Here is a 27359-nt window from a genome sequence, read left to right as displayed (position 1 = left end):
TTGCTTCGTTATGTGCTTACGTTACATCTAACAGCAGTCTTATTGGGGATTTGCATGGAGTCGGCCATACCCGTAAGTTTTTGAATTACGACTCGAACAGGCTCTACGAGCCGTGAATCTACAAGTGCTTTAATGTCTTTGTTTGGGCCAGCAGACATATGCACGGCTACATTAAATTAAAACGCTTACCTCTGGAGTCAGCGAGTTCCATAATTGTCGACCCTGCGGCGTGGTCACGTGGCAGGGTTAAATCTAAGGCGGTTGGGATAAGCCCGGCTCCGCAAAGATGACCCAGGGATGTGTGGGTAACGAGAGAAAAAAGATTTAGAGGTGAGAAAGTCTATAAAACATTTACCACAATATTTCAAGACGTGTGTGAAAATGCTGAGAGTTAATATTGTGGTCATTCACTAAAAACTGGTTTCATTATATTTGTGAGGTTCATACTGTGCAGCTATACTGCATGACTATTAAGTAAATTATATAAACAATTATTTTATGCACAAATTACTACATTATGTTTCTCACCATAAAAGTAATTGTCCATAAAGGTACATACTGAGGTTGTTTAAAACAATAGCATGTTATGAGACTTTGTAGTGTCACCTGATGGTATAATGTAAAGAGGAAATATTACTGTGTAAGCTCTGTGTTGGTAATGCTCAGTATAGAAATTCAGTAATGTATGAGACATTTGCAGCCTAGATTGTCACTAAAGAATATTCTTTTTATGAAAAAAAAAACATAAATATTAATTTTTTTTTGTGTCCACAGTAATCTCTTTCCATTGTATTATTTTATCCGTAACATTCCTGTATAAAAAATCCTATCATTGTAGCTTTCCTAATTGTTCGTTGGTTTACTTGATATGTACCAACACTTATTCGTTGGTTTACTTGATATGTACCAACACAGTGGGTGAATGTATCTTGAAAGCGATACCACATAAAAGGTTACATGTTACATTTAAATTTATATGTTCACTTTATAAAAAAAATTCATTTATGTGCTGTGGAATGAAAAAAACGAAGACACATTGAATATTTAAACACTAATATTTTAAGGCATAAAATCTTGTGTTTTAAAGATAACTGACATGTCAAAAGGTAAAATTATTTATTATGAACGTTCAGCAAAAATCTTTACACTTTTCTTTCCTTTAAATGACAGCATTTTTTTTCCATATGAATCACCCAAGTTTGGTAAGTTTTGAAGATAGACAATCATGAAATATAAGGTTGTAAAAAATACTCTTTATTTCTCCAAAAAAAAAAAAATTATTTCACTTTCTTAGTTACTATCAATTAACTGGCAATGAAATAAAATTCTAAGTGAAATAAAAAAAGCACTATTATAACAAAAATTCACAAAATAATTCATTTTCATTGAATGTCCAAAGAATTTAATCTACAAGAAAATGTTCTAATGTCTTCACATGCCAGCATTAAACAGAAAATAATTCTTCCTTTCTATGGAGTGTCCAAGGAGTTTAATGTTTCAGCTCATTTTCTAATTTCCTTACATACCTGCAACAAACAGAAACAATTACAAGTACTGAGAATGTAGAGAATAAGTCATATAAATGGCAATCTGGAGACAAAGTCCATAACAGAAACTGTAGAGCAATAAAGTAATACATAGTATTTAACAGAAACTATATAGCAGAAAAATAATATTCATGGCAACATGATACACACCAGATGGTCAACACATTTCATTTCGTGAGTATATGTATAATTTGATAAGCTCAATAGTTTTGGTAGGCCTATCTTATTTAAATGTATACTGTTCTTCATGTATTCACAGCTTTCAATATTTTTTTTTTGTTTTTAATATTTGTTAAACATTCAGTTACATAAAAAATTGGAAATATCGTATACCTACATCACAAAGAGTGTTTGGTGATTTAATGCAATGGCAAAATTAGCACCTACACACATTAATTAAAAAAAAAACTACTACTGCTTATAAATACAAGTGGTAACAATAGTTAACAGCACTTAGCTCTTAATGTTTCTCAGGTAGATGTATAGAATATAAACGTGTGGTGATTGTAGTAGTGACTGCAGTTTGCGATACTGTATGCTGCAACACTAAGTGAGATTAATGGCAGAACAGTAAATATTTTTTGTGTAAACTTAAGACAAGCAGCCAGAAAAGTAGGACAGGTGGTTTATTTTTATGATTTTATAAAATGTTATAGTAATTAAGTAGTAGTGTTTTGTGTTTATTGTAATTTTATAGTTTATCAGATTTTTTGCAAACAAGAAAATAAAAATTACAAAATACCTTTTGCTTCCTGAAATGCTTTGGAATCATTTTGTAAGACAGCACTGTGTTACATCAAGCAGTCTACCAATAGTTTTATAGTTTTAACATTCATGATTGCGATATCGCAAGCGCCGCCATGTGCGAGTCCCTGCTTTCAATAAAAACAAGGGCCTCATAATCAGATTTTGTCACATATGGAGTTATGTGTTTCTTGCTGCAAGTATTGCTCTCTTGGGTAATGACTGAAAAACATATCAGGAAGTAAAAAAAAAAGTTATAATTTTACTCTTCTTACTTTTGTTGATTAAAACAAACTTAATAAAATCTTGTGCAGTTTTAAAAACGATAAACAACTTAAAGTACCTCAACATTCTCTTGGGAAATATTTTGATACATGTCAGGATGTGAAAAAAAGTTTTTCAGAATTTTTTTCTTTATTCATTTAAAAGCAAATTTAAAAACAATACAATTACTCTGTGTATTTTATTTGCTGTTAGGAGAGAGGTGGGTAATAATCTTACATTGTGGCTTTTCCACAAACTAAAAAAAAATTAGACAAAAACTTTTTTTGACACTAGTCTTAGCCCTGAATTTATCCTGAAAACAGACTTTAAATTTCTACAGGTTAGCAAGTAATCAAAGTTTAAAGCTTACATTATAAATATTATAATACCTGTGCATTCACACATACCTGTACGTTCTTAAAGTACAAACACTGGAAAGAAAAACTTTTGGACGGACATTCATATGCTTCTGTTACATCAGATATATATCTTGAGAAATAATAATGAAATGTAATATATCTTCAGTATGGTGTTCTATTATCCTAGTACAGGTAGGGCTTGTTCTTAAGTATAGAATATGATACCACAGGTAAAATATATACTGTAGTAGGTATGTTCTAAATCTAGAATAAGCATGGCCATAGCATAAAATACGTTACCAGAAAGCTAGTTTAATACACAAACATATTTTGTGCAAAACAAGCATTAGAATACTCCCCAACTAAAACCCCCATATAATCATGCTAGTCACATAATAATGCAGATATGGTAATGACATAAATGTGCCATGTTAATGTCATCATTAATGTGATAATGGTATTGTGATACATACTTGTCCCGAAAGTGAAATTGGTAAAAGTTCCGTATAACATATTCAAATTCATCCCTTGATCCAGAAGGCATGATCTTGTATACATTGTTCCTGTGGTACATTTTGCTTGATGTTTTGATTTGGTACATTGAAAGAACATGGGCATACTAACTTGTGTTATTACAATTTATATATGAATGTAAAACAGTTACAAAAGAAATTATTTCACAACACCTGAGATAATTTGTTTGTCTTGTGATGTTCTGTTCTAGTATTTGTTATGTTCATACTCTTTCGACGTAACAAATTAAAACAGCAAGCATCTTGTACCACAAAACCAAGGGATCAATTTGGACACGTGATACGAAAAAAATTACGCCAACCTAGGCTAAACTTTAAAACCTGTAGAGAGAAAATATGAACTAAATGATGATACATATCTCTTAATTTACACGCAAATCTGAAAGTTAGTTAAAGTTCAGTATCGCATATCCAAGTTTTTCACTTGATACCGAGGTACATGATGCTTGCTGTTTTAATTTAGTGCGTTGAAAGATCCTGAACATAACGAATACTTGTAATATAACAGTGAATAATAATCTTAAGATTATTACTAAATATGCACTTTCTTTCTATGAATTAAACACTTAACCTCACAATTATTATTAATAAGTGTTTTTGATATCCACCATGGCCGTGCTGTTATGAAAATAAAAACAAAGTCACGAAGTTGGCCGAAGGTGAAGTCTTCGGGCATGTTCGGGTTGGTCCTCAACCCTTTGTGAAATGTAGGCTTCCCAGCACCTCCCAGCAGAGCACTCCACGCATTCTAGCGGGCTCTTCGGAAGCAACCCACGCGGTGTACAGAATAGTTTGTTTTTTGACTCCTGCACAAACCAATTACCTTTATCGAACGCAGTAAACGTACGAATCGACCCTAAACCATAGCTCTACCAGTTTACATACATGATTTTTTGCAAATTCAACACTACGATTTAATAAGATCAATTTATAATTCCATAGAATATACAATAGCCAAGTAAATAATATTTAATTTATTATTTATTGCACCACATTAATTTCTATCTATGCTAGGCTCAAGAGAAAGCCCTTAGGAATTAAAAAATAGTAAATATGTTCGCTAATTATACTTTCATAAAATTTATAGCATAAATAATACATTTATATCGCAGTTAAGTACGCATTTGCGGCTAGAACAAGGTTTATTCTTTACATGAAAAAATTCACAAACACCTTGTGGCCCCCAGGCCACATTTATGTAATTTATTTATTTTACTCATTATTGATTTTATGAATTATTTCCTTTTTTAAATGATTTCTGTTTCTTAAATTTTATTTAGTGTTATTCTGGTTAATTATTTAATTATTGTAACCTTTTTCTTTTATAGTTTTATTCTGATTTGGTGTCTTTCTAGTGTTATTGTTATTCTATATATACATATCGATTGTATTTTCATGGCCGGCTACTGGGAGCGCGGATGCGATGCATCGATGACGTCATGAGCGGTCGTGTGCCGGCGGAGGCGAACGAAACTGTGCGCCGCGGTCTGTTGGTTTTTGGGACTGAAGATGCAATCTGCTCCCTTTACTCTCAAATTCGTTTAGCCTTTCAACGTAAAGAGATCTTCTCTGCCATATTCATGGACATATCTGCGGCTTTTGATAATGTCCAACTTCCCATCCTGTACTCGAAACTATATGCATTAGGACTTCCTAGTCAGATTATCAGGATCCTTTCTGCCTTACTCTCTTCTCGTACTTATACACCGCGGATGGTACGACCTGCACCTTACACCCGCCAGGTGTCCCAGGGATTAGTGCAAGGAAGCTCTCTTAGCCCTCTTCTCTTCCTTCTCTATACTCAAGACCTTATATTTCACATTGGAACTTCGGCTAAATTAACTGCGTACGCCGATGATGTGGTGTTGTGGTATCGTGGTTCTACTATTCTTGACACTAGTACTACTCTTTCAGCTGCACTCACTAAGGCTCAACATTGGTTGGGAACGCATGGGTTCAGTCTGTCCCTATCGAAAACGAAGATAATTCACTTCACACGAAAACGGGTTACGACGCCTGCTCATGCTATTTCATTGGATGGTGTTCCCTTACCTATAGTCACGTGCATCAAATACCTTGGTGTTTTCTTAGATCAACGAATGCTCGGTATCGCTCACATTAATTATGTCATTGATAAATGCTCTCGTCGGTTACACCTCCTTAAGGCTCTAGCGGGGAAAACTTGGGGGGCTGATGTCCGTAGTCTTCGCTCATTTTACATTTCTACTATCCGACCGATCCTTCTCTACGGTAGCCAGGTATTAATGCATGCGTCCACTTCCCAGTTGCAAAGGTTGGAAACACTTCAGAATAATGCTATGCGAATCATCCTCGGTGCGTTTAAATCCACACCTATCATGTATATGTACATTGAACTAGGCCTTATTCCATTATCCTTATCTCGCCGTATGCTATATGCCCGCCATTGGGTTCACCTTCGTATCGTAAGGCTGCCAGGTTTACGACGGGCTATGGACGCCCTATATGACATTCCCACTCCAGTTCTTACTGCTGCTCGATCCATTGATCCCGGACTGTATTGTTATAAATACTGCTACTCGTTTGATGTTCTTACTTATGTCCCCTTGGTTCGTATTGAGGGTCATAAAGACAAACCCCCCGCGGTGCTTCGGCAAATATACTTGGAACTTCTTGCATCCTACCCCTCTGCCTCTCGCATATATACGGACGGCTCTAAACGTCAGGATGGTGTGGGTGCCGCATGGTTTGACTCCTCGCACGGTCGATCTGGACTTTACAGGCTTCCTGATTACACTTCCATCTACTATGCCGAAGCGCTTGCAATACTTATGGCCTTACAATATATTCTGTCGCACGTGGTTCCCATTCCCTTGATTGTTTCAGATTCTGCCAGCGTTCTCACGTCCCTCTGTTCTTCTCATCAGACCTCCGACTTGCTTCTCTTACGTATTAAACGCCTCTGCCTTCAAATTGAACCACATTCGGGCCCTGTTACGTTCCTTTGGGTTCCCAGCCATGTTGGCTTGGGGGGAAATGAAACTGTCGATAAGATGGCCAATTTAGCCATATCCACCGGTCACCTAGTACAACCCGCCTCGTACCAGCCTCTGCTCCCTCTCGTGAAGAGATACTTCAAGGAGATTATGTTCCAGGATTGGATTGCTTATGCCCACACGCATTCATCGCTCTACCCTTCTCTCCATCCCTCTACGGTTCCAGTTTACGAAACGCTTCCCCCATATACTTCTCGCCGTCAGGCGGTCATGTCCTTCCGTCTTCGGTCCGAGCATCTTCTGACTCCAGAGCACCTCTGTCGACTGAACATGACACCCCATCCGACCTGCCCTTGTGGGGCTCCTGTCGCAGATGTTCAGCATCTTTTATTGGAATGTCCCCGTTTGAGTGCGAGAACGCACCTCCTACGTACTTTTCAAGAACTGGAATTGCCGTCCCCACTATGATTTGGCAATCATCGCTTACTTTTTGTCCAATGGCATCATTTTGTAACCCTGGGGTTGCTCTTGTAACTTCCTTGGTGGCTGGCCCTCCCTAACTCCTTGTTCCATGCTCCACGGCCTACTCCACCCTCGGTAGACGGGCCTCTACCAAGAAGATGTAGTTTATTCTCTAGTCTCCTCTTCTGATTAACATGCTCCCGACACTCTGAACTATGGCCGTGGGCTTCATGCTGTAGGCCACTGTCCAAAAACAAAAAAAAAAAAAAAAAAAAAGGTTTTTGGGAGTCGCCGCGACTGGACGTGTGTCGCGAGACAGGAGACACGGCTTTTCGACTCTGCACCGGCCAGTCCTCACCGGGGCCTGCTGAGATGGTGCCTTGCCTGACCGAGAGGCGTCTTCAGCGGCAAGATATTCGCAACCTACGCTAAGGTAAAGAGGCGACACTTAGCTTTGGCAGTAGCGGGTTGTGGATCAAGATTTATTATTAAAAAGAAGCATAGTTTTGTGAGGCGAACTTTTTTATGAACTGCGTATAACGGTGCAAGCGTATGGATTAGACTTTGCCGTTGTATAAAATGGATCAATGCTCCTTGGCTCCTTCCAATTTGACCGGAAGGCGGGTTTCAACCTGCGATATGTAAGGAATTTATAAAATGTAATTTTCAGGACCCTAAAACGCCCAAATATCTCAACCGCGCCCTTAAGATACGACCGTGCGGCGAACATAGAGAAACGAGACACACACACTTTTTGCATGTCTATGACTTACCTCCTATTATGATCTATTATACAGGTATCTCCATATCTATTCCACAGAAACCGTGAATTTTTCCGTGATAAAAAGTAGCCAATGTCACTACCTAGCTCATAAACTATCTCCATACAAAAAAAATCATGTCAAACAGTTTCTCTGTTGCTGCGTGAAAGAAGTACAAACAGGCAAGCACACTTCACATTTGTAATATTAGTAGAGATGGAAAGCTATGGACTAGGCAGTATGCTTGCAGAACACTCATAATAATACTGTATGAAGGTGTACACAAAGTGTGCGCAAGTTTCTTAGTTCACTATGAAAATTTTAGTAATATCCCGACTGGTTGTTTGTTGCACGAGGTTCAAATAAACTCAAAAGAATGTTTTTGAGATTAATAACAAAAATAAACTTAATGAACAGTTTGCAGTATGTCAATGAAAATCGTTATGCACTGTGTGTAGCTCACAACAAATACGAACATAAACACAGTATGATATGTCTTTTTGACAAACTTTTGAGAAAATTATAATAGTATTTAATAACATTACTTAGCAATAACTATACAACAAATCTGTATCATCCTTAATCTTGCTGTTTTTCGGTATTTAAATTGGGCATATTCAAACACAACAGTTTATAACGTATCTTTGGTCAATACATTTCAGTACAAATTTCAGTTTTTAATTACCGCACAATGCAATCAACTAGATAAATGCTCTTTACTTAATGGTTCCGGCTAGTTAGTTCAGCGTAAAGCATAATGTATTTCTCGTCAGGAATACCGAGTTGCGAGTGTCCAATAATTTACCTATGCCAATTTTACAATACAAATATTTCATTCATCGAGAATGAAATTAAGGTTTAGCGTTATTTAACTGTCTAGTTTTGGGATGAGTTCAGTTCATTTCAGTAAATCATTAAGTTTTCAAATTACGCTCTTGGCATCACTTGCGTTTAATCTATTTACTGAACTGTGTATAGGTAATAGTAGCATGTAACAATAAACCTACAAACAGCACCGAAGTGTGCTGCCCTATTTCAATAGTTTAATTAGACTTGCCTCTCTGCCCTAAGCATCAATAAAATAATGGAAGCTAAAATGTGCAACGTAGTATTCAAACAGTTTGAAATACATCTGTGCGACCGTTTCTTCACAGTAAGAGAAGTATGCGATGGATTTTAAGTTACAATAAAACGTTGTACATAACATGCTATTCATATCGAAACTTAAAATATTTGAATTTAGAAAGTTGTAATCTGTAACCATATTTACTATTTATTTTCAGTGCACATTACGTGTACATATTATATAGCTATCCCCCAATTTTTGTATTCCTTAATATATTTTATCGTGGTGAAATCACACTTTCTTTCTTTTCACTTCATACTGTTTTTTTAATGTTAAATACGCATCTATTTTGTTGCAATGTACATATATTATACCATCTTTACAGTTCCACTCTTATGCAATTTGGCTGCATACATACAAAAATTAAAACCAAACCCATCTTTCTTGTGCCTCATCACAGGAACATTATCATAAGGTTTTAGGAAATAGTTGCATCTTAGATTGAAATTTAGAATGCAGGTATAAAATATATTGTCTTGTGCATTTGTTGATTAATATAGTTATGCTTATTATTGAAACCAAATTCACTCAATTTTCACCCATGCCTTCGTTTTCTAAAAAATTAGAATAAAAGCTCCTTTTATTTTTTAATATAAATAAGTAGGCCCCTAATGAAAATTCTGAATTAATGTTTCAGTAATACGGAGAAAATCATACCTAATTTTAAGCAAACTCATCCCTTTTCATCACCTCGGGTATAAAATCCAAATAATATATAATAAATGTTGCAAACAAATGAAATATAAATTTATCTCACTAAATGTATTATAAACTAATTCAGTGTTTTCTTCAATAATTATTTATAATAATACCTTCATCTGTTATTACACTGGAGGTGAAATATTAGTAAATGGTGAATTACAGATGGTAGTTTTAGAAATGATTTTTAATGCTCTTTTTCACCCCTTTTGCTGTAGGATTAAAGAAATAAACAATCACGCTACATACGTCTAATGTAGGTCATTTGTACAAAGTTTCTTACCTGGTTACCTCCCTTTTGATTTGCTTGGAAGTTATGAATTTCTTTTTTAAACTTAATTTTTCATTTCATTTCATTTATTAGCGTCCTATATTTGACAGTACATATGTCCAGGTTTTGTCAGTAACATTATAAATAAAATACAACATCATAATACACTAACAAAACAATATTAAAAAAAAATGCATTATAACACAATAATATATGTTACAATAAAAAATGATAATAAAAACAATGCAGCAATTTATGTAGATGCACTGAGGAATTCATTAACAGAGTATGGAGCTATTCGTAGTAGGTAATCTTTGAGATGTCGTTTAAATATGGTATGTGATTGGGATGCTGTATTTAACAGGGATATCGGTAGAACATTTATTTAAGGCCCATGTAAAAAGGGTTCAATTCGTATTTTTTTGTTGAATGAAAAGGAATATGATTCTTATAAATGGATCTGGTAAAGTGATTATGTATTTCATTATTCTTTACATACTTAATATTTTGAATTACATAAATGACAACCGAATATATATAAATGGCTGGAAATGTTAAGAGTTTGTTATTCAGGAAAATAGGCCTACAAGAATCTGTCTTACTAAGATTATAAATAATTCTAATAACCCGTTTTTGAAGCTTAAATATCTTTAGCCAATTTAGGGAATTTCCCCAAAAAATAACACCATATCTCATTATTGAATATATGTTTGCATAATACATAGCCATTACTGCTTTATGTGAAGTTACAGTATTAATAGTTTTTATGGCAAAACAAAGATAACTAAGTCTACGACACAGAAAAGATATATGATTAGTCCAATTTAGATTCTCATCAAGATTCAGTCCCAGTAATTTTGCTGTTTTTACAGTATTAAGAATATTATTGCCAATAGTCACTTCAATATTATTTAATCTATTTATTTGAGAGTTAAAATATATAATAGAAGATTTTTGAATATTTAGAATCAGTCTATTATCAGTAAACCAAGTTTGCATTTGGTTGAGGGTTATGGAAATTCTTTTTTGTAGTTCCTGTAAAGTCTGGCCTGTTACTATAATGGAGGTATCATCTGCAAACATGATAGTCTGGCCATAATCTAGAAACAAAGGTAAATCATTAATAAAAAGCAAAAACAAAAGTGGACCGAGAATTGAACCTTGGGGAACACCAATACCAATTTTCAAAATTTTTGACCTAGAAGTAGTGGTAATATTATTATAAGTCACATTAATACTAGTAATTTGTGAACGATTTGATAAGTAAGATTTTATAATATTGTTTGCAACACCTCTTATACCATATTTACTTAATTTTTCTAATAAAATATCATGGCTTACACAATCAAATGCTTTGGTTAAATCTACAAGTATGCAAGCTGTCAAGACTTTATTATCTAAATGAGAATAAATACTATTGAGTAGAGTGAACAATGCTTGTTCCGTTGACTTGCCTTTAACAAAACCATACTGATTACTGGTAATTATATTATAACAATTTAAGAATGAAAGCAACCGTTTTAATATAATCTTTTCAAGAATTTTTGAAAAATTTGGTAATAAAGCAATTGGTCTATAATTATCAATGCAGGTAGTATCACCCTTTTTATGTAGTGGAATAATTTTCGCTATTTTGAGCCTATCAGGAAATATGCCATTTTCTAAACATTTATTAAATATATAGACAAGGGGCTTTTTAATGTGTTCTGCACATGATTTTATTACAGAAATAGGAACATCATCAAGACCAACAGAATTTTTATTTTTCATACCTCTTATTATTTGAGTAATTTCATTTTCATCTACTGGTGTTAGGTACATTGAATGCAAATGCGAATGAATATCAAGTATTCTAGGTGATATTCCTGTATTTATAATGGTTGAATTGTTTTTTATTAAAGAGGATGCAATTTCCGTAAAATATGCATTAAACTTATTAGCAATTTGGAAACTGTCAGTGATTGTATTATCATCATCATCAATTAAAGAAATGTTATGTTTATTATTGAAACATTTCATATCATTATTAATTATTTGCCACATTGTTTTACTTTTATTGGTGGAAGATAACAGTTTACATTCAATATAAAAATTTTTAGCATCTATAACAGATTTATTAAATTGTTTTTTAAATTTTTTATAATCATCTCGAATGTATGAATTTTTATTGCGGAGAAGCTTCTCCTTATAATGATTTAAAATTTCTAATCCAGAGGCAAGATCACTATTAATCCAAGGAGAGGACTTATTGTTAATGCTTATCCATAAATAGGGAAAGTATTGATTAAAATCAAGTAAAAATGTATTTATAAACAAGTTATATGCCTTATTGGGATTGCAAGTGTTATAGATTTCTTCCCACAATACAAGTGCAATCTCATTACAAAAAATATCTATTGTATCAAGTTTAAACAATCTTTTCAGTAAATGAGTAGTGGAATTATCATTAGATCTAAGTTCAGTGTCACTTAATTTTAATATTATATGTTGAGCCAAATGATCAGAAATAGCAGTATCAATAGTTTCTGCAAACAAAGTACTAGGGCTACATCTAATATTAGTAAGAATATTATCGATACATGTATTAATTGTATTGCCAATTCTTGTAGGGGTAAGTATCGTTCTATGTATACCATATTGCCTAAGTAGACAAAAAAATTTATTGTTTGTGTTATTTTCCTCATTAAAATTTATATTGAAATCACCACATATTATCACATATTTTTGTATCCTTAGAACTTTTTTTAAAATTAAGTCAAAATAATTTAAAAACAATTCAAAATGACAAAATCCAGGGGGTCTGTATATACCAGTGGTTCCCAACCAGTGGTCCGCGGACCATCAGTGGTCCGCGAGAGCTAAAATATGGTCCGTGAAAGATTTCATACTTTGAATGAACGCGCGTCGGTGAACAAAAGCGAGCGCGGCGCGCAGGCGACCAGGGGAAGGGCAAGCAACTGACTAAATTTATTGCGCAAGCTGGTCAGTCAATCGTACGTTTTCTTTTGTAGGTACATTCTATTGCATTTTGGTTTTGTTTTCAGAAAATGTTGCCTAAGAGAAAATATGATAATAGTTACATTAAATTTGGATTTACACCGATAGAAAGTAATGGATAAATAAAACCACAATATGTTATATGCGCAACTGTTCTCGCAAACGAAGCCTTGAAGCCAGCGAAATTAAAACGTCACCTAGAAACGATTCATCCAAATTTTTCTGACCAACTACCAGAGTTCTTTCAAGGAAAATTGGAGAATTTTAAAAGAATGAAACTCGGGCCAAGTGGTACAAGATATGCATCATCTGAAAAAAATTAGTAGTATCGTTTGAGATATCGAAATTAATAGCACAATCAAAAAAGCCTCACACAATAGGAGAAACTCTTGTGAAACCTTGTTTGATCAAAGCCGTCGAAGAAGTTTTAGGGTTAGAAGCAAAAAAAAAAAAAAAATAAAAGATATAAATTTGTCGAACAACACGGTGAAATATAGAATTGAACTCATGTCAAATGATATCGAGGAGCAACTTGTTTCGAGAATTAAAATGTCACCATTCTTCGCTTTGCAGTGCGATGAATCCACTGACATTTCTAATTGTGCTCATTTACTTGTTTTTTTCCCCGCTTTTTAGACGACGACAACATAATCAAAGAAGAACTGTTGTTTTCTCAGGAACTGGAAAGGACATCAAGAGGTATCGACGTCGTGAATATAACTGTATATTTCCCGAAATATGGCATTATGTGGGAAAAGATAGTCGGTTTCTGTACGGATGGTGCTCCTGCGATGTTAGGATCACATTCCGGTCTAGCAACATTAATCAAACAGAGGAATCCGTCAACATTAACATCGCATTGTATCCTTCATCGCCAGGCGTTAGCTTTCCAAGACTCTTCCTAAATGCCTTAATGATACAATGAAATTGGCCATAAAAGTAGAAAATGTCATTAAAAGCAGTGCCTTAAATTCATGCCTTTTTAAAAAACTGTGCACTGAAATGGACTCCAACCATGAGAACCTCCTCTTTCACACAGAGGTTCGTTGGTTGTCGAAAGGCAATATGCTGGAAAGATTATACGAGCTGAGAGGAGAGATTGAGTTGTTTCTAGGTGAGAATAAAATGGAAGACTTACTAGTACAGTTTTCTGATTTGACATACCAGATGCATTTGGCATATCTTGTGGATATTTTTACACACTTAAATAAGTTTAACTTGCAAATGCAAGGTTCAGGAAACAGACAATTAGAAGGCGTTGCAAATATTTTTAATTTTGAAGATAAACTTCGTGCTTTTATTTGCAAACTTAAGGTATGGATTATTCAAGTTGGCGAGGGCAATTATAGTGCGTTTTCAACATTGAAGGCACTCCTTGACGTCAAAAAGTATGTCATGTTTAGGGAAAGCATACAAAAAAACAGCAAATGTCATTTGCAAATGTTTGTTGATGAATTCAACCGTTACTTCCCAGAATATAACAATACAGAAGCTAATGTGGACCAAAAACTGATACGCAACCCTTTGGCACTAACGCTAGAGAAGTTGCAGAAGAAATCCAAGAAGAACTTATTGAATTACAAAATGACAGGAACTGTAAGAACGCTTTTGAATCTGATTCTTTGGAGACGTTTTGGTATAAGAAAGAAATTTCTAATATTAAAATTCGAAATTTTTTTTTGCACTCTCATGCTTTACTCAACAACTTATTTATGCGAACAAGGATTTTCTGCATTACTGCTCATTAAAAACAAATCCAGGAATCGACTGAAAGTAAGTGATGATTCGCGTGTAGCTTTGAGTAAAAATATTACCCCAAAAATTCAAGATCTTGTACAGAAGATGCAAGCTCAAAAATCTCATTGATACAAACTGAATTGTGTACTAAAAATATATGTTTTCAATCATAACACTGTTAATAATGTTTATTTTGGTTTTTTAGATTGCTTATGTTAAACGTTTGGATTAACATTGAACGATTAGACTTAAAATTTATTTTTAGATTGATACAGATTATTTTTTGACCTTGTGGTCCCTGCTAATAATAATGAAATTAAAGTGGTCCCTGATCAAAAAAAGGTTGGGAACCACTGGTATATACCAACAATACAGCTATGTATTGAGTTTATAGATATACAACAGCATTCAATTATTTTATCAAAGCAGTATTCAGATATATCAATGATCTTGTTCACAATATTTTTTAGAGTATAAATACAAACACCCCCACCTTTACTAATAGTTCTGTAATAACAAGAAGCTAAGTTATAACCATAAAAAAGACAATAGTCAAGTTCATTATGTTCAAGCCAGTGCTCGGAAAAACAAACAATATCAAATTTATAAAGACATAGCAAATGTTCTAAATTATGTTTTTTATTAAATATACTACATACATTTTGATGAAATATTGATAATTCTTGTAGATGCGATTTCATAGGTTTTAACATAGGTTTAAACATAGGTTTAAACATAGGTTTAAACATAGGTTTTAAAATAGGTTTTAACATAGTTGGCCCCTTCATATCCATACATTGCAAGGGGCCCTCTAAAAGTTTTCCTGATTTGGGAACTGATGCCAACCCAAGGCAAGTGGTTTAAGATGTACAAAGCATTGAGCACTATTTTGTTCATGCATTATAATTTTTCTAATCTCATTAGCAAGGCGATCTTTGCCTCTACCATTTAAATGGAGGCCATGATGAGTATGATTTACCCGAGTCAGGTTATTTACGTCAATTACTTTAACATTCTTAAAAGAACTACAAAGTTTGCCAATATTTTGGTTCACCTTTTTTGTTTCCACGTTTACACAAGAGTCATCAATAAGATCGTATCTATGTGGTAGGTTTACAACAATAACATTGACATGTCCTAATTTAAATAAATTTCTTTTTAACGTGGTAATTACTTCATTACCTTCATTTTTTGCAACATCATTTGCACCACCTAATATTATGACAGTATCCTTATTAGTGAGCTTCTCACAGTTTTGTATGAGCCCTTCTGTTACAATACGCAGAGGAGCATTTGGTTTAACAATACCGTTTACAGTACAATCACTAACATTATTTAGAATTTTTCCTGCTACATCACGTCCATGGCTGTCAGCAAACAACACTTTTTTACTTCTTACCTTAGTATTCATACAGTTGTCTAAGGATGGTACTTTTACATACATTTTCTTTTGTAATGGTGGAAAAGCTTCTACATTATTTAATAAACTATACCTGTTGTTGATGGTCTTATTTTGATTTGTTTTTTGCATCTCAAAATCTTTAATCCTTACTGTTCTCTTGGGTAAACAAAACTCTGCTTCGTCAGTTCTACTTTTTTCAAAATGTTCCAGTTTCGCAAGTAATTTATTATTTTCTTCTCTATTAATGATCAAGTCTTTTTGAAGTACCTCAATAATCATCTGAAGTGAGCCAAGTATATTATTCTCGACAGTTCCAATGGTATCTTTTGCCATATGAGAAATATTAGGTTCTTTAATGTTCATGCATTTCCTACAGAAACCATCTGTAAGGAGTTTTTTGTTTTCTTCTTTTAGGTCTGCAATGTCATTTTGAAGTAGGTCTATAATCTTTCTAAGTGGCACTTCGCAAAAGTAAAATAATAATAATATTGCTTTGTTGTGTAATATTTTCAATATCTGACCTCATTTATCTCCCTAGTTATCATTATGTTAAAATAAAATAAAAGTGTAAACAATTGCAATTCGTAATTCTGCACGCTCGTTGTTCTTGCCCAATTTGTTCAGAAGGTATGAATTTTTCTTCATTAGAATTAAATGAATCCGTTTTAGCCCTTATGTATGAAATTTCCAAAATCGTGAAAAGGAGTTGGTAGTAATAGCCGTAGTAATAGCTTTCACATGGAGGGGGTCCGCGGGTAAAAGCTAAAAATCTAAACACTCAAATCATAGTCATTTAGCAATTACTTTAACATGAAATGGGTACACACTAGTTCAGCTACATATAATTAAGCTACATACATACAAAAGTTACTTTAAGTACATTAAAATAAAATTTGTAAGTAATGTTCGTAAAGAATTTATTTAACTATAATAAAAGTAACAAAGTAGATGATAGATAACATAAACATAATATTGTATATAAATATTTTTTTTTAACTACATAGTTATTTTTATTCTATCTTTGTGATGCTTCGGTTTTTATTTATTTCCATATTGCACAATCAACATAAAACATTTTGACATAAAGAAGACTACAATCAATCAACATTTGGCATAAAAAAGCCTTCAAAATAAAATAATAAATTATAGGTAAAAAGTTAAAAAAAAATTAAAACTTCAAAGTATTAAATTTAGCCTTTTACTTCTTATGGCGAACATATTTATGATTTCATCTGAATCCAGTTCAGAAACTATGTCATGATGAACGCTCATCAACGCAAGCCCAGTTAGTCGTTCATCTGCCATGCTGTTTCTGAAGTAGTTTTTAAACCTCTTTAGAGTTGAAAAACATCTTTCTGGGGTTGCTGTGGACACTGGGAGTGTGGCCAAAATAGTGAGCAGCTTTTTTATAGTAGGAAAAAATTGATTCTCGCACTAATCTAGACTTTCTAGTACGGTGGATGGTTTGTTCGCCATATGTTCCCAATGATTCTGCCATATTTCATATTCACTTGAAAAATTATTTGCCTCAGTTTCTCCCAAAAATAATAGTGCTATTTTTTTTTAAGTCTTTCGCTTATCCTGGATCCCTATTGATCTTCTCAGGCAGAAGTATTTGAATCCCTTCTATTGTTTCTTCATGCGGTTTAAAGCGTGCATCAAGTTTTGTAATCACATTATCAATGGAAGGGTAAAATACATTTCGACAATAATATGTCTCAGCAGTTTCTCCTGGAACATTACTGCGCTGAGTTTGCCTTCCAGTCGTTCTTGGAACATTAATGTCGTTTAAACTGATATTCTTTGCTTGCTCGAAAAAGATCGCGAACTCGTTTTCATTCCGAATATTTATAAAGTATTTTTTATTGTTTTTACATAACTGCAAATATTGGTCAAATCGACATTGATCTTTTGCATTGCCTTATTTAGATTTACTGTGTATGAAAATACTTTTCTCAGTACAAGTAATGACACAATGAATTGGCAGTTTTCCATAGCTGTTTGCAGTTGTATGCTTCAGTGCTGACATTTCTATTAGCAGAATCCTGAAGTGTTTCAAGTGCTGTGCGTACTACTGGAAGCATTTCTGCGAATCTCTCAACAGCCACATGTTTTTCTGTCTATCGCGTCTCACAAAGAGAGATAAGCATTGAATGAGATGAGTTATTTTGATCCGCAATTTTCTTCATAAGACTGACGAAAAAAGTTTACTATACTTTTTATGGTTCCGATACAGTTTCTTATCATAGGTACTTGAATGCGCTAGAACCAAATTCAGAACGTGAGCCACACAGTGTACGAATTGCGCTTTTGGGTATTGTTCTGCGATAATTGTTCTCACGCCTCGTAAGCGACCACTCATCACTGCAGCACCATCAAACCCTTGCCCAATAAATTTATCCATGTCCAAATTATAACTTAAGAGATGTGTTATAATAGTCTTCGCTAACGCTTGAGCTGAAACATCTGCTACGTTGATAAATTTTAGACAATCTTCTCGGATGACAGATTTTACAGGCGAGCAGTCAGTCAACTTCTTCAAGGTGGGATTTCACTCTCTCCTTTTTTGCAAAAAAATCCAAAAGTTATACTTGGTTTGATGACCGTTTCATAATAAATTTTTATTCAAGAGTAGACATTTAATAGCAACAAAAGATGGCTTGAAAAAACATGTTGGCTGGCGATGGCGCGTGGTTCTATCAAGGTCGCGAGACTCGACTGTTGTGCACATGCGCAGTAAGCGCGTCGCACGGGAGGCGGGTGCGACGTATGCGCAGTAGGAATGGTACGCAGAAGTCAGGAGGGGGGATGTGCAAGGCGCAGTGTCCACGTAGCATACATAGGTAGTTCATTGTTGTGACGCGTGCTCATATTTTGTGGCACAGATTATATTATCCGTCATCAATCTGTTAATTTTAATTATGTCGTATGCTAAGGGGGGGATCTGGACCCCCTGACCCCCCCCCCCCGGGTCCAATTATATACGCCCATGCATACCTATCTAATATCTTTACTTACGCTTGATTTCCTTCGGAGATATCATTGATTTAAAAAAAATTTCCATACTCACCATATTGGGGGATGAATTATCTTGTAACTATATAAAGCCAAGTGTATAAGTTAGCCAAAGTTAGCCGGATCAAGCAGACACATATACGAAAATTAAAAAAAGAAAAAGAAGATGTGTTTGTGTTCCAAAAAAATGTAAATATGTGTTTCTATTACTTTTATTTTCATAATTTCATGTAATAGACAGACTACTTACGAACAGTTTTATTATAAATATAGACAATATTGATAAAAAAAAAGGATAGCAAAACACATAATTTATAGTGGATGGTTGGTTATATTAGGTAAGTATAGCTACATGAAAATTACTGTAAAATCATTTTATGGTTGCTTAGCAAATAACTTTTTAATATGTAGCTATCCAGCACTAGGAAACAGTTTACATGATTTCACAGTATCTTTAATGTAGCTATCCTAACCAAATCAACCATCCACAAAGTTTTAAAGCATTTATAATGTAGCTAACCTAACCTAATTGGCCATTAGTTATCATGTCCTTACCTGAAAATTACAATTTAATTAATAAATATACTTTTATTTGCATTCATTATTCAAAAATATTTATTACTTTTGAAATGTTACGTGATCGTATTTATTTTTACAAATACAAAAAAAGTTCGTACCTGCCGGGATTGGAACCGTCAACTTTACGTTTAGATGATAGCGCCGCTGAGCGCTCAGCCACGAGGCCATATTTGATAATTGGAAGTTTCAGATGACATATATGATCTTGCCGCCGGCCCCGGAACGAGCCTGAGCGGTGCGGCAGCCGGCCCCGGAACGAGCGTAAGCGGTGCGGCAGTTGCAGGAAGGTAGCACCATGGGGAGGAAACTGGAATAGGAAATTGTTGCACAGGCTTTTTTTTTATGATGGACCCTTTTTTTTGTTAGTTCGTCATTCGCCATGATACAGGTGGCCGCGCTAAATGCTATATCACACAATCACACTAAAGACTTCAACAAGTATAGCATAGCTACTTGTACTTGTAACGAAGTTTCTACATCAATTTTTAAAATTATTCAATATTATAATAAAAATAATTTGCTTTGAAAATACTCCGCTAAAAAACGTAGGATATTTATTTGACTCGCAAGGGTTGACTTGCTGGCGCCATGTTGTGTTTAGTGGTAAACAACAACTTGCAGCTGGTAAATTAGAAATCATTTTAAAATATTTGGTTAGCAAGAAAACGTGAAAAGATAAAAATGTCTGGACGATATGCCAATGAGCGAAAATGTGCAGTAAGATGCTGTCGTTCAAAACCAGAAGAGCAAAGATTTTTTTCTAATGAGTTTAGTGAATATTTTTATAAAATAGTGCATAACCAACTCCGTGTTCATCAGATTATTAAAATGTGTACAATACAGCCTCCATTTCTGGCACAACCTATACATCGTCTTCTATTTTCGTATCTCCTGTAACTAAAATGGAGTTATTGTCAGTAGTTCATAAATCAAAAGGTAAACGTTCATCAGGTTTAGATGCTGTACCTGATTTTATTATTAAAGACTTGTATTGATTATATAGTTGACCCATTGTTATATGTTTATAATGAATCTTTTATGCAAGGTTATTTTCCTACCTTATGGAAGTGTTCAAATGTTATTCCCTTGCATAAAAAAGGTCCTCGTGACGCCTGTCAGAATTATAGGCCAATATCGCTTCTGTCCTCATTCTCAAAAATATTAGAATTATTAATTTTTAATAGATTAATGTCATTTTTTGAGAAAAATAAAATTTTAGTGGGCAGTCAACATGGATTCAGGCGTTGTAAATCGACGATAACTGCACTTTATGAATTTATCAGCATTATAACTATGTACCTACACAGAACGAATCATCCTGTTGGGCTATTTTGTGACCTAAGTAAGGCTTGTGATAGTGTTAACCATAAAATATTAATTAAGAAGTTAAGCACATATGGTGTAAGAGATACAGTGCTTAATTGGTTAACATCTCACTTGTCTCAGCATTTACAAGTAGTCGTAGTACAACATATAGATCCCTTAACCAACATAAAATATAATGTTCATTCAGATAGGCAAAACATATCTGTTGGTGTTCCTCAGGGTTCTGTACTAGGACCTTTGCTTTTTCTTATATACGTTAACGATTTGCCTAAAAATGTTAAGAGTGGGAAAATTGTATTATATGCTGATGACACTAATATATATATACATGGAGATAACCCTTTAAGTTTAATTGCAAATATTAATATTTTAACTAGGGACATCATAGATTGGTTTAAGGCTAATGAATTAATTCTTAATAACACAAAAACAACGTGGCTGCATTTTAAACTTAATAACTTATACAATTTGCAAGACCCAACTGTATCGATTAATGGTTGTTATAATATATCTCAATCAAATTCAACCAAAATACTAGGTAAATATATTGAGAAGAACCCTAATTGGAAATCTCATATTGCTCATTTAATGATTTACTGACCTTAGCATAGTTTGGAGTATTTGTAACTGCTTGGTGTAGATTAGCAGGTTGGTGTTAGAGTGGAATTTCAAAAATTCTGCTTATCAGGTGTAGCTATTGAGGTTACGCATATGGTATTTTACAAATATAGATAATATTCTCTTCAAGAAAGTATATTGTTCACAATAATCATAACCCACTCTCACTGTTCATTTAATTAAATGTCACAATAGTTAGTAGGCTTTGTTTATATTGCGCCAAAGACAAACTGAAAGAAAAGAGTTCACACATGAGCGAAATGGTTTTCTTTAGATATATATCTTTGTTTCATTTTACCAATGAATTGACAAAAATCTTATTATGCAAATAGATTAATGGAATTATCTTATCAAATTAGTCTATTGTCATCTGTCCTTGATAAATCTACAAAGATTGAATGAAATCTAGCCGTTTAAAGTGGGTCAAAATCGCACCCAAAGGAATTGGTTACAAACATACATACAAACATACAGGTGAAGCTAACATAAAGCGTATATAAACAGGTTACAAGTATAAAATCAAAGGTACATATATTATTACCAATGCTGGACTGAGAGTTCAATCTAATAGCATACTGTTATTTAGGCCTACACTGTATGCAGTAGGTAACAGCCATTTTGATTGTGTTCATAGAAACAATGGTAGTATTGAAATCCAATGTAGGTAAGAATACAAATGCCATTATAATTTTATTTGTTCATAATTATTATTTTTTTTAATGTTGTGAGAAAACTATCAACATCAATGAACCAAGGTGATAGCTACCAAACACACAAACAAACAAGCACCAAAAAAGTAACAAATGACAAAATAAAATCTACTATAGTTCATAATGTAGGATCTACTAACTGTATTGTTACATTAGCTAACAAATAAGAACAGAACATATTATATTGTGTACATATCAGGGTTAGTATACTTAGATATATTTTTTTAAATATATATATGTTGGATTAACCAAATAAAGTTTAGTAGATAAATAATTTCTTGTAATAACTTTATAGATTTAGGGACTCTGTGATGTGTTTATTATAATTTGAGAAGAGTCTATAAATAAGATCATCGTTACAAATACACTACACAGGAGGCGAAACTTGAGTTGGGGAATTCTAGGTCTCGAATTATAAAAGTTGAGAACAAGAAGATAGTCTACGGCCTGTCAGAGGAAAGCACGTGTACAGCAGGAATATTGAAACATTAATTTATTTTATAATAAGCTTTTTAATTATACTGTTGACCAGATATGAACAACATCAAATAATAGGATGTGTTACTGGTAAAATATGGTGCCATGTTACCCCGTTCTGTAATATGGATGCTATAGACAAGGGTCTCCTTAAACTTTTGCACCAAGCAGAATGGTGCACCCTTTTTTTTAAATTTATTATAAATATTTTAAATCCCAAGGGTGACCATATATGAAGCACATAGAATGCTATGCTGTGTTACTGGTAAAATATGGTGCCATGTCACCCGGTTCTGAATATGGATGTTGTAGACAAGGGTCTCCTTAAACTTTTGCACCAAGCGGAATGATGCACCCATTATTTTTTTTAAATTTATAATAAATATTTTAAATCCTAAGGGTGACCATATGTGTTTTAGTGTGTCAGTCCGTCTGTCAGTTGTCCATGTGTCAGTGTGTGTCAGTCTGTCTCTCAGTGTGTCAGTCAGTCAGTGTGTCAGTCAGTCAGTGTGTCAGTCAGTCAGTGTGTCAGTCAGTCAGTGTGTCAGTCAGTCAGTGTGTCAGTCAGTCAGTGTGTCAGTCAGTCAGTGTGTCAGTCAGTCAGTGTGTCAGTCAGTCAGTGTGTCAGTCAGTCAGTGTGTCAGTCAGTCAGTGTGTCAGTCAGTCAGTCAGTGTGTCTGTCAGTCAGTCAGTGTGTCTGTCAGTCAGTCAGTGTGTCTGTCAGTCAGTCAGTGTGTCAGTCAGTCAGTGTGTCAGTCAGTCAGTGTGTCAGTCAGTCAGTGTGTCAGTCAGTCAGTGTGTCAGTCAGTCAGTGTGTCAGTCAGTCAGTGTGTCAGTCAGTCAGTGTGTCAGTCAGTCAGTGTGTCAGTCAGTCAGTGTGTCAGTCAGTCAGTGTGTCAGTCAGTCAGTGTGTCAGTCAGTCAGTGTGTCAGTCAGTCAGTGTGTCAGTCAGTCAGTGTGTCAGTCAGTCAGTGTGTCAGTCAGTCAGTGTGTCAGTCAGTCAGTCAGTGTGTCAGTCAGTCAGTCAGTGTGTCAGTCAGTCAGTCAGTGTGTCAGTCAGTCAGTCAGTGTGTCAGTCAGTCAGTCAGTGTGTCAGTCAGTGTCAGTCAGTCAGTCAGTCAGAGTCAGTCAGTGTCAGTCAGTCAGAGTCAGTCAGTGTCAGTCAGTCAGAGTCAGTCAGTGTCAGTCAGTCAGTGTGTCAGTCAGTCAGTGTGTCAGTCAGTCAGTGTGTCAGTCAGTCAGTGTGTCAGTCAGTCAGTGTGTCAGTCAGTCAGTGTGTCAGTCAGTCAGTGTGTCAGTCAGTCAGTGTGTCAGTCAGTCAGTGTGTCAGTCAGTCAGTGTGTCAGTCAGTCAGTGTGTCAGTCAGTCAGTGTGTCAGTCAGTCAGTGTGTCAGTCAGTCAGTGTGTCAGTCAGTCAGTGTGTCAGTCAGTCAGTGTGTCAGTCAGTCAGTGTGTCAGTCAGTCAGTGTGTCAGTCAGTCAGTGTGTCAGTCAGTCAGTGTGTCAGTCAGTCAGTGTGTCAGTCAGTCAGTGTGTCAGTCAGTCAGTGTGTCAGTCAGTCAGTGTGTCAGTCAGTCAGTGTGTCAGTCAGTCAGTCAGTGTGTCAGTCAGTCAGTCAGTGTGTCAGTCAGTCAGTCAGTGTGTCAGTCAGTCAGTCAGTGTGTCAGTCAGTCAGTCAGTGTGTCAGTCAGTCAGTCAGTGTGTCAGTCAGTCAGTCAGTGTGTCAGTCAGTCAGTCAGTGTGTCAGTCAGTCAGTCAGTGTGTCAGTCAGTCAGTCAGTGTGTCAGTCAGTCAGTCAGTGTGTCAGTCAGTGTGTCAGTCAGTCAGTCAGTGTGTCTGTGTTCAGTGTGTCTGTGTTCAGTGTGTCTGTGTTCAGTGTGTCTGTGTTCAGTGTGTCTGTGTTCAGTGTGTCTGTGTTCAGTGTGTCTGTGTTCAGTGTGTCTGTGTTCAGTGTGTCTGTGTGTCTGTGTTCAGTGTGTCTGTGTGTCTGTGTGTCTGTGTGTCTGTGTGTCTGTGTTCAGTGTGTCTGTGTTCAGTGTGTCTGTGTTCAGTGTGTCTGTGTTCAGTGTGTCTGTGTTCAGTGTGTCTGTGTTCAGTGTGTCCGTGTTCAGTGTGTCTGTGTTCAGTGTGTCCGTGTTCAGTGTGTCCGTGTTCAGTGTGTCCGTGTTCAGTGTGTCCGTGTTCAGTGTGTCCGTGTTCAGTGTGTCCGTGTTCAGTGTGTCCGTGTTCAGTGTGTCCGTGTTCAGTGTGTCCGTGTTCAGTGTGTCCGTGTTCAGTGTGTCCGTGTTCAGTGTGTCCGTGTTCAGTGTGTCTCAGAAGGGGGTGTATATAATTTTTGAAACAATCCACCGCATGCATTTAATATTTTATATTTACCGAAAAAAATCAATTTTCAATAATTGGTTTTGAAAGTGTTATTTTCTGTAACTACAAATTTTAAAAATTAAAAAGTTACCTTTAAATAAAACCATTTTGGAACTCTATGCTCACAACTTTTGCAATTTTAAGAAATTTTGGAATACTTTACTTCAAATACGAAAGACAGAAATGCAAGCAGAAATACAAGGAGTTGAAATTTGGCCAATACGTGCATTATGTTTTGCCTTTTGGGTAGTTTACCAATAAAATTATATAACTTTAGCATCTGGCATTTCTTGCGTAGTTTATAAACCCAACTTAGTACTAGGGGTTTCTCACTAAAATATGTTCGGTATTTATTAAGATTGGCGCCTTTTCCGTAAAAATTAAGATACAAATCTGAAACAACTTTCATTAAGTGCAAAAATATTACTCTATTTTTTAAGCAAAGGCGCACATACCAAATTCCTTACCGTTTCGGAGTAATTACCATTTATTGTTTACATTATAAAATATGACCATTGATGGCGGTAGTCGCCGTTTGGTTGTTGTTTACCTACATTTATATTATATTTACAACAATTTTCATAAATAAAAACAAGCATAATTATTATGACTGATCTAAACCAACCTAACCTGACCTAACCTATCATAACCTGACCTAACCGAAAGTAACATTTAACATAATATTTTAAACGTTCAAAACTAACATAAATATATTGTAGTCGGGTACAAATCCTTCGCTGCCAGTAAAACCCCGGGATCAGTCAAAAATTAAAAAAAAAAATTAAAATGTGAAGGGTTAGGTTGGGTGAGGTCAGTCACTTAATGCTTGTTTTTATTTAAGAACATGGTCGTGTATGTAATATAAATGAACGTAAACAAAAATTATCATGGCAGCCGTTGCATCTACAGGGTTTGTTGTGCATTATAAAAAAATCAATTGTGTACAAAATCTAATATGTCCAAGGAACATCTGCCACATAGTTCTCTGGTACCCAGACAGTTAGCCATATCAATATCAGAATTTATGAGGATTTAAATTGACGTATTCCCGTTAACGGCCGCAACATTTAATAGTGCAAATTGCCGTTCGAAGTGCTGTAGGCCCTATTTAAAGAAATACAACACTGTTTGAATAGATTTTAAAATTTGCCTGCCACGTGACTACATTCTCCAAAAGAAAAAATACCCTTTGAAAACGTCTAAAAACCACGCTCACGGCCATACAAACAATGAAAACAAATGTCCGTTGGCGTGTTAAGGAACAGGTATTGTAAATCTTCATGCAAACATTTATTTCTCCGAAACGGGAAGGAATTTCGTAATACGCCTTTTTGCTATAAAAACAGGAAATTTTTATGCACGTAATGAAAGTTGTTTCAGATTTTTTAAATCTTAATTTTTACGAAAAAGGGGCCAATCTTAAGTAATACCAGATGTTCAAAATATATGAAAATTATTTCACTTAATGTCTATAATTACTAAACTAAGTATTCCATAACAGGATGTATTCAAAACAGGATACATTAAATAGTTTAGCTGCACTATTACAGAGTTTTAATAAGAATTTTAGATATATTTATTAAAAAATAATTTTAAATCATGAATTTGATTATGAATTACTAATTATAATTAAATTAACCTAACAAACCATCTACCTACATATATGTTATAGTATTTTCTATGTAGGCCTAGTTGTTAAAACTGAAATCAAACAACTGTAATTTATTTGAACTACAGACTTTCATTACATGATATTTCTCGTCTGTGTATTTCTGCAACAAAAATAAAAATAAAATATATTTGGTTTAGATTCAGTACTGCTGCTTAATTTAAGAATTGTTAAATTTTATTTGGAGCACAGTTTGAATGGAATCTTTAGCTATGTAGTTTCTTTTTCTGCAATGTGATGATAAATTTACGTATGTGTTAATACTAGACTAGGATACAATGAAACCCCTTATTTGCACTGTTCGTGGGCACAAAGTGAAAAAGTGTAAAATAAGGGAAATGTATGGAAAATCATTTTTTGGTCAGATAACTGTCATATTATACAACCTTAACATATTTCACTATCATAGAAACATAACTATTCCATATTATGAGTGTCTAAAGCATATCTAAAAATAATTATTGACATTTAATCTTTAATCTCTTATTTACATTCTGTGAAGTGTAGGTAAGCATCTATAAAATACATACGTACATTCATACTGTAGTTGGCAATTCATATCAGATGTTTGCAGATTAAGAATATTGATCAAAGTGTTAATACATAAGGATAGTTTACTAAAGCAAAAGTTACATTTAAAAAAAAAAAATACAGCAAGTTTTACAAAAACCTTATTTCAGTATTTAATAAACATTCCAATGGTCATTTAGTCATTTGAAATTGTC

The 27359-nt window shown here is 34.6% G+C and overlaps 1 long non-coding RNA gene across 1 annotated transcript in view; it reads left to right on the top strand.

Annotated features, from left to right (window-relative positions):
- The first annotated feature begins 7169 nt into the window (after positions 1-7169).
- Positions 7170-27359, top strand: part of LOC134544107 (uncharacterized) — a 71017-nt gene continuing 50827 nt past the window's right edge. The window contains exon 1 of the long non-coding RNA XR_010077537.1: positions 7170-7317. This is a non-coding gene — a long non-coding RNA (uncharacterized LOC134544107). The remainder of the gene's footprint in view (positions 7318-27359) is intronic.

The sequence above is a fragment of the Bacillus rossius genome, unplaced genomic scaffold (genome assembly GCF_032445375.1).
Source record: "Bacillus rossius redtenbacheri isolate Brsri unplaced genomic scaffold, Brsri_v3 Brsri_v3_scf30, whole genome shotgun sequence".
Taxonomy (NCBI): domain Eukaryota; kingdom Metazoa; phylum Arthropoda; class Insecta; order Phasmatodea; family Bacillidae; genus Bacillus; species Bacillus rossius.
This window is presented reverse-complemented; position numbering and strand designations above follow the sequence as displayed.